Consider the following 9,629-nt stretch of genomic DNA (forward strand, 5'->3'; position numbering starts at 1 on the left):
TAATCTTTGCATTGTTTTATGGCTTACGGCCACACCAGCCTGAAAACGCCCGATCCTATTTGACCTAGGAAGCTAAATAGGTTTAGGCCAGGTTAATACTTGTATGGGAGACAGCTTGGGAATACCAGGTGCTGTGTGACTTTTATAGTTGAGTTGCTATTTACATTCAATTAGCAAGCTTAAAGGTGTTCTGCAAAAAAAACTAGCAATGTCTGTTGTTCAGGTTTTGCTCTCATTATAAATAGGTCATCTTTGCATTGTTTTACGGCTTACGGCCACACCAGCCTGAAAACGCCCGATCTCATTTGACCTCGGAAGCTAAGCTCGTTTGGGCCTGGTTAGTACTTGGATGGGAGACCACCTGGGAATACCAGGTGCTGTAAGCCTATTAGATTTAATTATCAAGCTAAATAGGTTTGGGCCAGGTTAATACTTGTATGGGAGACAGCTTGGGAATACCAGGTGCTGTGTGACTTTTATAGTTGAGTTGCTGTTTACATTCAATTAGCAAGCTTAAATGTGTTCTGCAAAAAACTAGCAATTTCTGTTGTTCAGGTTTTGCTCTTGTTATAATTAGATAATCTTTGCATTGTTTTATGGCTTACGGCCACACCAGCCTGAAAACGCCCGATTTCATTTGACCTAGGAAGCTAAATAGGTTTAGGCCAGGTTAATACTTGTATGGGAGACAGCTTGGGAATACCAGGTGCTGTGTGACTTTTATAGTTGAGTTGCTGTTTACATTCAATTAGCAAGCTTAAATGTGTTCTGCAAAAAAACTAGCAATTTCTGTTGTTCAGGTTTTGCTCTTGTTATAATTAGATAATCTTTGCATTGTTTTATGGCTTACGGCCACACCAGCCTGAAAACGCCCGATTTCATTTGACCTAGGAAGCTAAATAGGTTTAGGCCAGGTTAATACTTGTATGGGAGACAGCTTGGGAATACCAGGTGCTGTGTGACTTTTATAGTTGAGTTGCTATTTACATTCAATTAGCAAGCTTAAAGGTGTTCTGCAAAAAAAACTAGCAATGTCTGTTGTTCAGGTTTTGCTCTCATTATAAATAGGTCATCTTTGCATTGTTTTACGGCTTACGGCCACACCAGCCTGAAAACGCCCGATCTCATTTGACCTCGGAAGCTAAGCTCGTTTGGGCCTGGTTAGTACTTGGATGGGAGACCACCTGGGAATACCAGGTACTGTAAGCCTATTAGATTTAATTATCAAGCTTAAATGTGTTCTGCAAAAATCTAGCAATTTCTGTTGTTCAGGTTTTGCTCTTGTTATAATTAGATAATCTTTGCATTGTTTTATGGCTTACAGCCACACCAGCCTGAAAACGCCCGATCTCATTTGACCTCGGAAGCTAAATAGGTTTTGGCCAGGTTAATACTTGTATGGGGGACAGCTTGGGAATACCAGGTGCTGTGTGACTTTTATAGTTGAGTTGCTGTTTACATTCAATTAGCAAGCTTAAATGTGTTCTGCAAAAAAACTAGCAATTTCTGTTGTTCAGGTTTTGCTCTTGTTATAATTAGATAATCTTTGCATTGTTTTATGGCTTACGGCCACACCAGCCTGAAAACGCCCGATTTCATTTGACCTAGGAAGCTAAATAGGTTTAGGCCAGGTTAATACTTGTATGGGAGACAGCTTGGGAATACCAGGTGCTGTGTGACTTTTATAGTTGAGTTGCTGTTTACATTCAATTAGCAAGCTTAAATGTGTTCTGCAAAAAAACTAGCAATTTCTGTTGTTCAGGTTTTGCTCTTGTTATAATTAGATAATCTTTGCATTGTTTTATGGCTTACGGCCACACCAGCCTGAAAACGCCCGATTTCATTTGACCTAGGAAGCTAAATAGGTTTAGGCCAGGTTAATACTTGTATGGGAGACAGCTTGGGAATACCAGGTGCTGTGTGACTTTTATAGTTGAGTTGCTATTTACATTCAATTAGCAAGCTTAAAGGTGTTCTGCAAAAAAAACTAGCAATGTCTGTTGTTCAGGTTTTGCTCTCATTATAAATAGGTCATCTTTGCATTGTTTTACGGCTTACGGCCACACCAGCCTGAAAACGCCCGATCTCATTTGACCTCGGAAGCTAAGCTCGTTTGGGCCTGGTTAGTACTTGGATGGGAGACCACCTGGGAATACCAGGTGCTGTAAGCCTATTAGATTTAATTATCAAGCTAAATAGGTTTGGGCCAGGTTAATACTTGTATGGGAGACAGCTTGGGAATGCCAGGTGCTGTGTGACTTTTATAGTTGAGTTGCTGTTTACATTCAATTAGCAAGCTTAAATGTGTTCTGCAAAAAAACTAGCAATTTCTGTTGTTCAGGTTTTGCTCTTGTTATAATTAGATAATCTTTGCATTGTTTTATGGCTTACGGCCACACCAGCCTGAAAACGCCCGATTTCATTTGACCTAGGAAGCTAAATAGGTTTAGGCCAGGTTAATACTTGTATGGGAGACAGCTTGGGAATACCAGGTGCTGTGTGACTTTTATAGTTGAGTTGCTATTTACATTCAATTAGCAAGCTTAAAGGTGTTCTGCAAAAAAAACTAGCAATGTCTGTTGTTCAGGTTTTGCTCTCATTATAAATAGGTCATCTTTGCATTGTTTTACGGCTTACGGCCACACCAGCCTGAAAACGCCCGATCTCATTTGACCTCGGAAGCTAAGCTCGTTTGGGCCTGGTTAGTACTTGGATGGGAGACCACCTGGGAATACCAGGTGCTGTAAGCCTATTAGATTTAATTATCAAGCTAAATAGGTTTGGGCCAGGTTAATACTTGTATGGGAGACAGCTTGGGAATACCAGGTGCTGTGTGACTTTTATAGTTGAGTTGCTGTTTACATTCAATTAGCAAGCTTAAATGTGTTCTGCAAAAAAACTAGCAATTTCTGTTGTTCAGGTTTTGCTCTTGTTATAATTAGATAATCTTTGCATTGTTTTATGGCTTACGGCCACACCAGCCTGAAAACGCCCGATTTCATTTGACCTAGGAAGCTAAATAGGTTTAGGCCAGGTTAATACTTGTATGGGAGACAGCTTGGGAATACCAGGTGCTGTGTGACTTTTATAGTTGAGTTGCTATTTACATTCAATTAGCAAGCTTAAAGGTGTTCTGCAAAAAAAACTAGCAATGTCTGTTGTTCAGGTTTTGCTCTCATTATAAATAGGTCATCTTTGCATTGTTTTACGGCTTACGGCCACACCAGCCTGAAAACGCCCGATCTCATTTGACCTCGGAAGCTAAGCTCGTTTGGGCCTGGTTAGTACTTGGATGGGAGACCACCTGGGAATACCAGGTGCTGTAAGCCTATTAGATTTAATTATCAAGCTAAATAGGTTTGGGCCAGGTTAATACTTGTATGGGAGACAGCTTGGGAATACCAGGTGCTGTGTGACTTTTATAGTTGAGTTGCTGTTTACATTCAATTAGCAAGCTTAAATGTGTTCTGCAAAAAAACTAGCAATTTCTGTTGTTCAGGTTTTGCTCTTGTTATAATTAGATAATCTTTGCATTGTTTTATGGCTTGCGGCCACACCAGCCTGAAAACGCCCGATCTCATTTGACCTCGGAAGCTAAATAGGTTTTGGCCAGGTTAATACTTGTATGGGGGACAGCTTGGGAATACCAGGTGCTGTGTGACTTTTATAGTTGAGTTGCTGTTTACATTCAATTAGCAAGCTTAAATGTGTTCTGCAAAAAAACTAGCAATTTCTGTTGTTCAGGTTTTGCTCTTGTTATAATTAGATAATCTTTGCATTGTTTTATGGCTTACGGCCACACCAGCCTGAAAACGCCCGATTTCATTTGACCTAGGAAGCTAAATAGGTTTAGGCCAGGTTAATACTTGTATGGGAGACAGCTTGGGAATACCAGGTGCTGTGTGACTTTTATAGTTGAGTTGCTGTTTACATTCAATTAGCAAGCTTAAATGTGTTCTGCAAAAAAACTAGCAATTTCTGTTGTTCAGGTTTTGCTCTTGTTATAATTAGATAATCTTTGCATTGTTTTATGGCTTACGGCCACACCAGCCTGAAAACGCCCGATTTCATTTGACCTAGGAAGCTAAATAGGTTTAGGCCAGGTTAATACTTGTATGGGAGACAGCTTGGGAATACCAGGTGCTGTGTGACTTTTATAGTTGAGTTGCTATTTACATTCAATTAGCAAGCTTAAAGGTGTTCTGCAAAAAAAACTAGCAATGTCTGTTGTTCAGGTTTTGCTCTCATTATAAATAGGTCATCTTTGCATTGTTTTACGGCTTACGGCCACACCAGCCTGAAAACGCCCGATCTCATTTGACCTCGGAAGCTAAGCTCGTTTGGGCCTGGTTAGTACTTGGATGGGAGACCACCTGGGAATACCAGGTGCTGTAAGCCTATTAGATTTAATTATCAAGCTAAATAGGTTTGGGCCAGGTTAATACTTGTATGGGAGACAGCTTGGGAATGCCAGGTGCTGTGTGACTTTTATAGTTGAGTTGCTGTTTACATTCAATTAGCAAGCTTAAATGTGTTCTGCAAAAAAACTAGCAATTTCTGTTGTTCAGGTTTTGCTCTTGTTATAATTAGATAATCTTTGCATTGTTTTATGGCTTACGGCCACACCAGCCTGAAAACGCCCGATTTCATTTGACCTAGGAAGCTAAATAGGTTTAGGCCAGGTTAATACTTGTATGGGAGACAGCTTGGGAATACCAGGTGCTGTGTGACTTTTATAGTTGAGTTGCTATTTACATTCAATTAGCAAGCTTAAAGGTGTTCTGCAAAAAAAACTAGCAATGTCTGTTGTTCAGGTTTTGCTCTCATTATAAATAGGTCATCTTTGCATTGTTTTACGGCTTACGGCCACACCAGCCTGAAAACGCCCGATCTCATTTGACCTCGGAAGCTAAGCTCGTTTGGGCCTGGTTAGTACTTGGATGGGAGACCACCTGGGAATACCAGGTGCTGTAAGCCTATTAGATTTAATTATCAAGCTAAATAGGTTTGGGCCAGGTTAATACTTGTATGGGAGACAGCTTGGGAATGCCAGGTGCTGTGTGACTTTTATAGTTGAGTTGCTGTTTACATTCAATTAGCAAGCTTAAATGTGTTCTGCAAAAAAACTAGCAATTTCTGTTGTTCAGGTTTTGCTCTTGTTATAATTAGATAATCTTTGCATTGTTTTATGGCTTACGGCCACACCAGCCTGAAAACGCCCGATTTCATTTGACCTAGGAAGCTAAATAGGTTTAGGCCAGGTTAATACTTGTATGGGAGACAGCTTGGGAATACCAGGTGCTGTGTGACTTTTATAGTTGAGTTGCTATTTACATTCAATTAGCAAGCTTAAAGGTGTTCTGCAAAAAAAACTAGCAATGTCTGTTGTTCAGGTTTTGCTCTCATTATAAATAGGTCATCTTTGCATTGTTTTACGGCTTACGGCCACACCAGCCTGAAAACGCCCGATCTCATTTGACCTCGGAAGCTAAGCTCGTTTGGGCCTGGTTAGTACTTGGATGGGAGACCACCTGGGAATACCAGGTGCTGTAAGCCTATTAGATTTAATTATCAAGCTAAATAGGTTTGGGCCAGGTTAATACTTGTATGGGAGACAGCTTGGGAATACCAGGTGCTGTGTGACTTTTATAGTTGAGTTGCTGTTTACATTCAATTAGCAAGCTTAAATGTGTTCTGCAAAAAAACTAGCAATTTCTGTTGTTCAGGTTTTGCTCTTGTTATAATTAGATAATCTTTGCATTGTTTTATGGCTTGCGGCCACACCAGCCTGAAAACGCCCGATCTCATTTGACCTCGGAAGCTAAATAGGTTTTGGCCAGGTTAATACTTGTATGGGGGACAGCTTGGGAATACCAGGTGCTGTGTGACTTTTATAGTTGAGTTGCTGTTTACATTCAATTAGCAAGCTTAAATGTGTTCTGCAAAAAAACTAGCAATTTCTGTTGTTCAGGTTTTGCTCTTGTTATAATTAGATAATCTTTGCATTGTTTTATGGCTTACGGCCACACCAGCCTGAAAACGCCCGATTTCATTTGACCTAGGAAGCTAAATAGGTTTAGGCCAGGTTAATACTTGTATGGGAGACAGCTTGGGAATACCAGGTGCTGTGTGACTTTTATAGTTGAGTTGCTGTTTACATTCAATTAGCAAGCTTAAATGTGTTCTGCAAAAAAACTAGCAATTTCTGTTGTTCAGGTTTTGCTCTTGTTATAATTAGATAATCTTTGCATTGTTTTATGGCTTACGGCCACACCAGCCTGAAAACGCCCGATTTCATTTGACCTAGGAAGCTAAATAGGTTTAGGCCAGGTTAATACTTGTATGGGAGACAGCTTGGGAATACCAGGTGCTGTGTGACTTTTATAGTTGAGTTGCTATTTACATTCAATTAGCAAGCTTAAAGGTGTTCTGCAAAAAAAACTAGCAATGTCTGTTGTTCAGGTTTTGCTCTCATTATAAATAGGTCATCTTTGCATTGTTTTACGGCTTACGGCCACACCAGCCTGAAAACGCCCGATCTCATTTGACCTCGGAAGCTAAGCTCGTTTGGGCCTGGTTAGTACTTGGATGGGAGACCACCTGGGAATACCAGGTGCTGTAAGCCTATTAGATTTAATTATCAAGCTAAATAGGTTTGGGCCAGGTTAATACTTGTATGGGAGACAGCTTGGGAATGCCAGGTGCTGTGTGACTTTTATAGTTGAGTTGCTGTTTACATTCAATTAGCAAGCTTAAATGTGTTCTGCAAAAAAACTAGCAATTTCTGTTGTTCAGGTTTTGCTCTTGTTATAATTAGATAATCTTTGCATTGTTTTATGGCTTACGGCCACACCAGCCTGAAAACGCCCGATTTCATTTGACCTAGGAAGCTAAATAGGTTTAGGCCAGGTTAATACTTGTATGGGAGACAGCTTGGGAATACCAGGTGCTGTGTGACTTTTATAGTTGAGTTGCTATTTACATTCAATTAGCAAGCTTAAAGGTGTTCTGCAAAAAAAACTAGCAATGTCTGTTGTTCAGGTTTTGCTCTCATTATAAATAGGTCATCTTTGCATTGTTTTACGGCTTACGGCCACACCAGCCTGAAAACGCCCGATCTCATTTGACCTCGGAAGCTAAGCTCGTTTGGGCCTGGTTAGTACTTGGATGGGAGACCACCTGGGAATACCAGGTGCTGTAAGCCTATTAGATTTAATTATCAAGCTAAATAGGTTTGGGCCAGGTTAATACTTGTATGGGAGACAGCTTGGGAATACCAGGTGCTGTGTGACTTTTATAGTTGAGTTGCTGTTTACATTCAATTAGCAAGCTTAAATGTGTTCTGCAAAAAAACTAGCAATTTCTGTTGTTCAGGTTTTGCTCTTGTTATAATTAGATAATCTTTGCATTGTTTTATGGCTTGCGGCCACACCAGCCTGAAAACGCCCGATCTCATTTGACCTCGGAAGCTAAATAGCTTTTGGCCAGGTTAATACTTGTATGGGGGACAGCTTGGGAATACCAGGTGCAGTGTGACTTTTATAGTTGAGTTGCTGTTTACATTCAATTAGCAAGCTTAAATGTGTTCTGCAAAAAACTAGCAATTTCTGTTGTTCAGGTTTTGCTCTTGTTATAATTAGATAATCTTTGCATTGTTTTATGGCTTACGGCCACACCAGCCTGAAAACGCCCGATTTCATTTGACCTAGGAAGCTAAATAGGTTTAGGCCAGGTTAATACTTATATGGGAGACAGCTTGGGAATACCAGGTGCTGTGTGACTTTTATAGTTGAGTTGCTATTTACATTCAATTAGCAAGCTTAAAGGTGTTCTGCAAAAAAAACTAGCAATGTCTGTTGTTCAGGTTTTGCTCTCATTATAAATAGGTCATCTTTGCATTGTTTTACGGCTTACGGCCACACCAGCCTGAAAACGCCCGATCTCATTTGACCTCGGAAGCTAAGCTCGTTTGGGCCTGGTTAGTACTTGGATGGGAGACCACCTGGGAATACCAGGTACTGTAAGCCTATTAGATTTAATTATCAAGCTTAAATGTGTTCTGCAAAAATCTAGCAATTTCTGTTGTTCAGGTTTTGCTCTTGTTATAATTAGATAATCTTTGCATTGTTTTATGGCTTACGGCCACACCAGCCTGAAAACGCCCGATCCTATTTGACCTAGGAAGCTAAATAGGTTTAGGCCAGGTTAATACTTGTATGGGAGACAGCTTGGGAATACCAGGTGCTGTGTGACTTTTATAGTTGAGTTGCTATTTACATTCAATTAGCAAGCTTAAAGGTGTTCTGCAAAAAAAACTAGCAATGTCTGTTGTTCAGGTTTTGCTCTCATTATAAATAGGTCATCTTTGCATTGTTTTACGGCTTACGGCCACACCAGCCTGAAAACGCCCGATCTCATTTGACCTCGGAAGCTAAGCTCGTTTGGGCCTGGTTAGTACTTGGATGGGAGACCACCTGGGAATACCAGGTACTGTAAGCCTATTAGATTTAATTATCAAGCTTAAATGTGTTCTGCAAAAATCTAGCAATTTCTGTTGTTCAGGTTTTGCTCTTGTTATAATTAGATAATCTTTGCATTGTTTTATGGCTTACGGCCACACCAGCCTGAAAACGCCCGATCCTATTTGACCTAGGAAGCTAAATAGGTTTAGGCCAGGTTAATACTTGTATGGGAGACAGCTTGGGAATACCAGGTGCTGTGTGACTTTTATAGTTGAGTTGCTATTTACATTCAATTAGCAAGCTTAAAGGTGTTCTGCAAAAAAAACTAGCAATGTCTGTTGTTCAGGTTTTGCTCTCATTATAAATAGGTCATCTTTGCATTGTTTTACGGCTTACGGCCACACCAGCCTGAAAACGCCCGATCTCATTTGACCTCGGAAGCTAAGCTCGTTTGGGCCTGGTTAGTACTTGGATGGGAGACCACCTGGGAATACCAGGTGCTGTAAGCCTATTAGATTTAATTATCAAGCTAAATAGGTTTGGGCCAGGTTAATACTTGTATGGGAGACAGCTTGGGAATACCAGGTGCTGTGTGACTTTTATAGTTGAGTTGCTGTTTACATTCAATTAGCAAGCTTAAATGTGTTCTGCAAAAAACTAGCAATTTCTGTTGTTCAGGTTTTGCTCTTGTTATAATTAGATAATCTTTGCATTGTTTTATGGCTTACGGCCACACCAGCCTGAAAACGCCCGATTTCATTTGACCTAGGAAGCTAAATAGGTTTAGGCCAGGTTAATACTTGTATGGGAGACAGCTTGGGAATACCAGGTGCTGTGTGACTTTTATAGTTGAGTTGCTGTTTACATTCAATTAGCAAGCTTAAATGTGTTCTGCAAAAAAACTAGCAATTTCTGTTGTTCAGGTTTTGCTCTTGTTATAATTAGATAATCTTTGCATTGTTTTATGGCTTACGGCCACACCAGCCTGAAAACGCCCGATTTCATTTGACCTAGGAAGCTAAATAGGTTTAGGCCAGGTTAATACTTGTATGGGAGACAGCTTGGGAATACCAGGTGCTGTGTGACTTTTATAGTTGAGTTGCTATTTACATTCAATTAGCAAGCTTAAAGGTGTTCTGCAAAAAAAACTAGCAATGTCTGTTGTTC

General features: G+C 40.3%; 13 non-coding genes and 21 pseudogenes across 13 annotated transcripts; all 34 read left to right on the forward strand.

The window, feature by feature from the left end:
* Positions 1-21: 21 nt before the first annotated feature.
* On the forward strand, positions 22-140 carry LOC143506420 (5S ribosomal RNA; annotated as a pseudogene).
* A 127-nt stretch (positions 141-267) lies between these two features.
* Positions 268-386, forward strand: LOC143506536 (5S ribosomal RNA). The gene has a single exon (XR_013128365.1). It is a non-coding gene; the product is annotated as a 5S ribosomal RNA (ribosomal RNA).
* A 213-nt stretch (positions 387-599) lies between these two features.
* On the forward strand, positions 600-718 carry LOC143506492 (5S ribosomal RNA; annotated as a pseudogene).
* Positions 719-844: 126 nt separating this feature from the next.
* LOC143506493 (5S ribosomal RNA) lies at positions 845-963 on the forward strand (annotated as a pseudogene).
* Positions 964-1,090: 127 nt separating this feature from the next.
* Positions 1,091-1,209, forward strand: LOC143506385 (5S ribosomal RNA). The gene has a single exon (XR_013128331.1). It is a non-coding gene; the product is annotated as a 5S ribosomal RNA (ribosomal RNA).
* Positions 1,210-1,316: 107 nt separating this feature from the next.
* LOC143506395 (5S ribosomal RNA) lies at positions 1,317-1,435 on the forward strand (annotated as a pseudogene).
* Positions 1,436-1,561: 126 nt separating this feature from the next.
* Positions 1,562-1,680, forward strand: LOC143506494 (5S ribosomal RNA; annotated as a pseudogene).
* Positions 1,681-1,806: 126 nt separating this feature from the next.
* On the forward strand, positions 1,807-1,925 carry LOC143506495 (5S ribosomal RNA; annotated as a pseudogene).
* A 127-nt stretch (positions 1,926-2,052) lies between these two features.
* Positions 2,053-2,171, forward strand: LOC143506537 (5S ribosomal RNA). The gene has a single exon (XR_013128366.1). It is a non-coding gene; the product is annotated as a 5S ribosomal RNA (ribosomal RNA).
* Positions 2,172-2,385: 214 nt separating this feature from the next.
* On the forward strand, positions 2,386-2,504 carry LOC143506496 (5S ribosomal RNA; annotated as a pseudogene).
* Positions 2,505-2,631: 127 nt separating this feature from the next.
* Positions 2,632-2,750, forward strand: LOC143506538 (5S ribosomal RNA). The gene has a single exon (XR_013128367.1). It is a non-coding gene; the product is annotated as a 5S ribosomal RNA (ribosomal RNA).
* Positions 2,751-2,964: 214 nt separating this feature from the next.
* LOC143506497 (5S ribosomal RNA) lies at positions 2,965-3,083 on the forward strand (annotated as a pseudogene).
* A 127-nt stretch (positions 3,084-3,210) lies between these two features.
* Positions 3,211-3,329, forward strand: LOC143506540 (5S ribosomal RNA). The gene has a single exon (XR_013128369.1). It is a non-coding gene; the product is annotated as a 5S ribosomal RNA (ribosomal RNA).
* A 214-nt stretch (positions 3,330-3,543) lies between these two features.
* Positions 3,544-3,662, forward strand: LOC143506408 (5S ribosomal RNA; annotated as a pseudogene).
* A 126-nt stretch (positions 3,663-3,788) lies between these two features.
* On the forward strand, positions 3,789-3,907 carry LOC143506498 (5S ribosomal RNA; annotated as a pseudogene).
* Positions 3,908-4,033: 126 nt separating this feature from the next.
* Positions 4,034-4,152, forward strand: LOC143506499 (5S ribosomal RNA; annotated as a pseudogene).
* A 127-nt stretch (positions 4,153-4,279) lies between these two features.
* LOC143506541 (5S ribosomal RNA) lies at positions 4,280-4,398 on the forward strand. The gene has a single exon (XR_013128370.1). It is a non-coding gene; the product is annotated as a 5S ribosomal RNA (ribosomal RNA).
* Positions 4,399-4,612: 214 nt separating this feature from the next.
* LOC143506501 (5S ribosomal RNA) lies at positions 4,613-4,731 on the forward strand (annotated as a pseudogene).
* Positions 4,732-4,858: 127 nt separating this feature from the next.
* On the forward strand, positions 4,859-4,977 carry LOC143506542 (5S ribosomal RNA). The gene has a single exon (XR_013128371.1). It is a non-coding gene; the product is annotated as a 5S ribosomal RNA (ribosomal RNA).
* A 214-nt stretch (positions 4,978-5,191) lies between these two features.
* On the forward strand, positions 5,192-5,310 carry LOC143506502 (5S ribosomal RNA; annotated as a pseudogene).
* A 127-nt stretch (positions 5,311-5,437) lies between these two features.
* On the forward strand, positions 5,438-5,556 carry LOC143506543 (5S ribosomal RNA). The gene has a single exon (XR_013128372.1). It is a non-coding gene; the product is annotated as a 5S ribosomal RNA (ribosomal RNA).
* A 214-nt stretch (positions 5,557-5,770) lies between these two features.
* Positions 5,771-5,889, forward strand: LOC143506409 (5S ribosomal RNA; annotated as a pseudogene).
* A 126-nt stretch (positions 5,890-6,015) lies between these two features.
* Positions 6,016-6,134, forward strand: LOC143506503 (5S ribosomal RNA; annotated as a pseudogene).
* Positions 6,135-6,260: 126 nt separating this feature from the next.
* Positions 6,261-6,379, forward strand: LOC143506504 (5S ribosomal RNA; annotated as a pseudogene).
* A 127-nt stretch (positions 6,380-6,506) lies between these two features.
* On the forward strand, positions 6,507-6,625 carry LOC143506544 (5S ribosomal RNA). Its single transcript, XR_013128373.1, has one exon. It is a non-coding gene; the product is annotated as a 5S ribosomal RNA (ribosomal RNA).
* Positions 6,626-6,839: 214 nt separating this feature from the next.
* Positions 6,840-6,958, forward strand: LOC143506505 (5S ribosomal RNA; annotated as a pseudogene).
* Positions 6,959-7,085: 127 nt separating this feature from the next.
* On the forward strand, positions 7,086-7,204 carry LOC143506545 (5S ribosomal RNA). Its single transcript, XR_013128374.1, has one exon. It is a non-coding gene; the product is annotated as a 5S ribosomal RNA (ribosomal RNA).
* Positions 7,205-7,908: 704 nt separating this feature from the next.
* LOC143506386 (5S ribosomal RNA) lies at positions 7,909-8,027 on the forward strand. Its single transcript, XR_013128332.1, has one exon. It is a non-coding gene; the product is annotated as a 5S ribosomal RNA (ribosomal RNA).
* Positions 8,028-8,134: 107 nt separating this feature from the next.
* LOC143506422 (5S ribosomal RNA) lies at positions 8,135-8,253 on the forward strand (annotated as a pseudogene).
* Positions 8,254-8,380: 127 nt separating this feature from the next.
* LOC143506388 (5S ribosomal RNA) lies at positions 8,381-8,499 on the forward strand. Its single transcript, XR_013128334.1, has one exon. It is a non-coding gene; the product is annotated as a 5S ribosomal RNA (ribosomal RNA).
* A 107-nt stretch (positions 8,500-8,606) lies between these two features.
* Positions 8,607-8,725, forward strand: LOC143506423 (5S ribosomal RNA; annotated as a pseudogene).
* A 127-nt stretch (positions 8,726-8,852) lies between these two features.
* Positions 8,853-8,971, forward strand: LOC143506546 (5S ribosomal RNA). The gene has a single exon (XR_013128375.1). It is a non-coding gene; the product is annotated as a 5S ribosomal RNA (ribosomal RNA).
* A 213-nt stretch (positions 8,972-9,184) lies between these two features.
* On the forward strand, positions 9,185-9,303 carry LOC143506507 (5S ribosomal RNA; annotated as a pseudogene).
* Positions 9,304-9,429: 126 nt separating this feature from the next.
* LOC143506508 (5S ribosomal RNA) lies at positions 9,430-9,548 on the forward strand (annotated as a pseudogene).
* The last annotated feature ends 81 nt before the right edge of the window (positions 9,549-9,629 follow it).

Source organism: Brachyhypopomus gauderio, unplaced genomic scaffold (assembly GCF_052324685.1).
Source record: "Brachyhypopomus gauderio isolate BG-103 unplaced genomic scaffold, BGAUD_0.2 sc476, whole genome shotgun sequence".
NCBI lineage: Eukaryota > Metazoa > Chordata > Actinopteri > Gymnotiformes > Hypopomidae > Brachyhypopomus > Brachyhypopomus gauderio.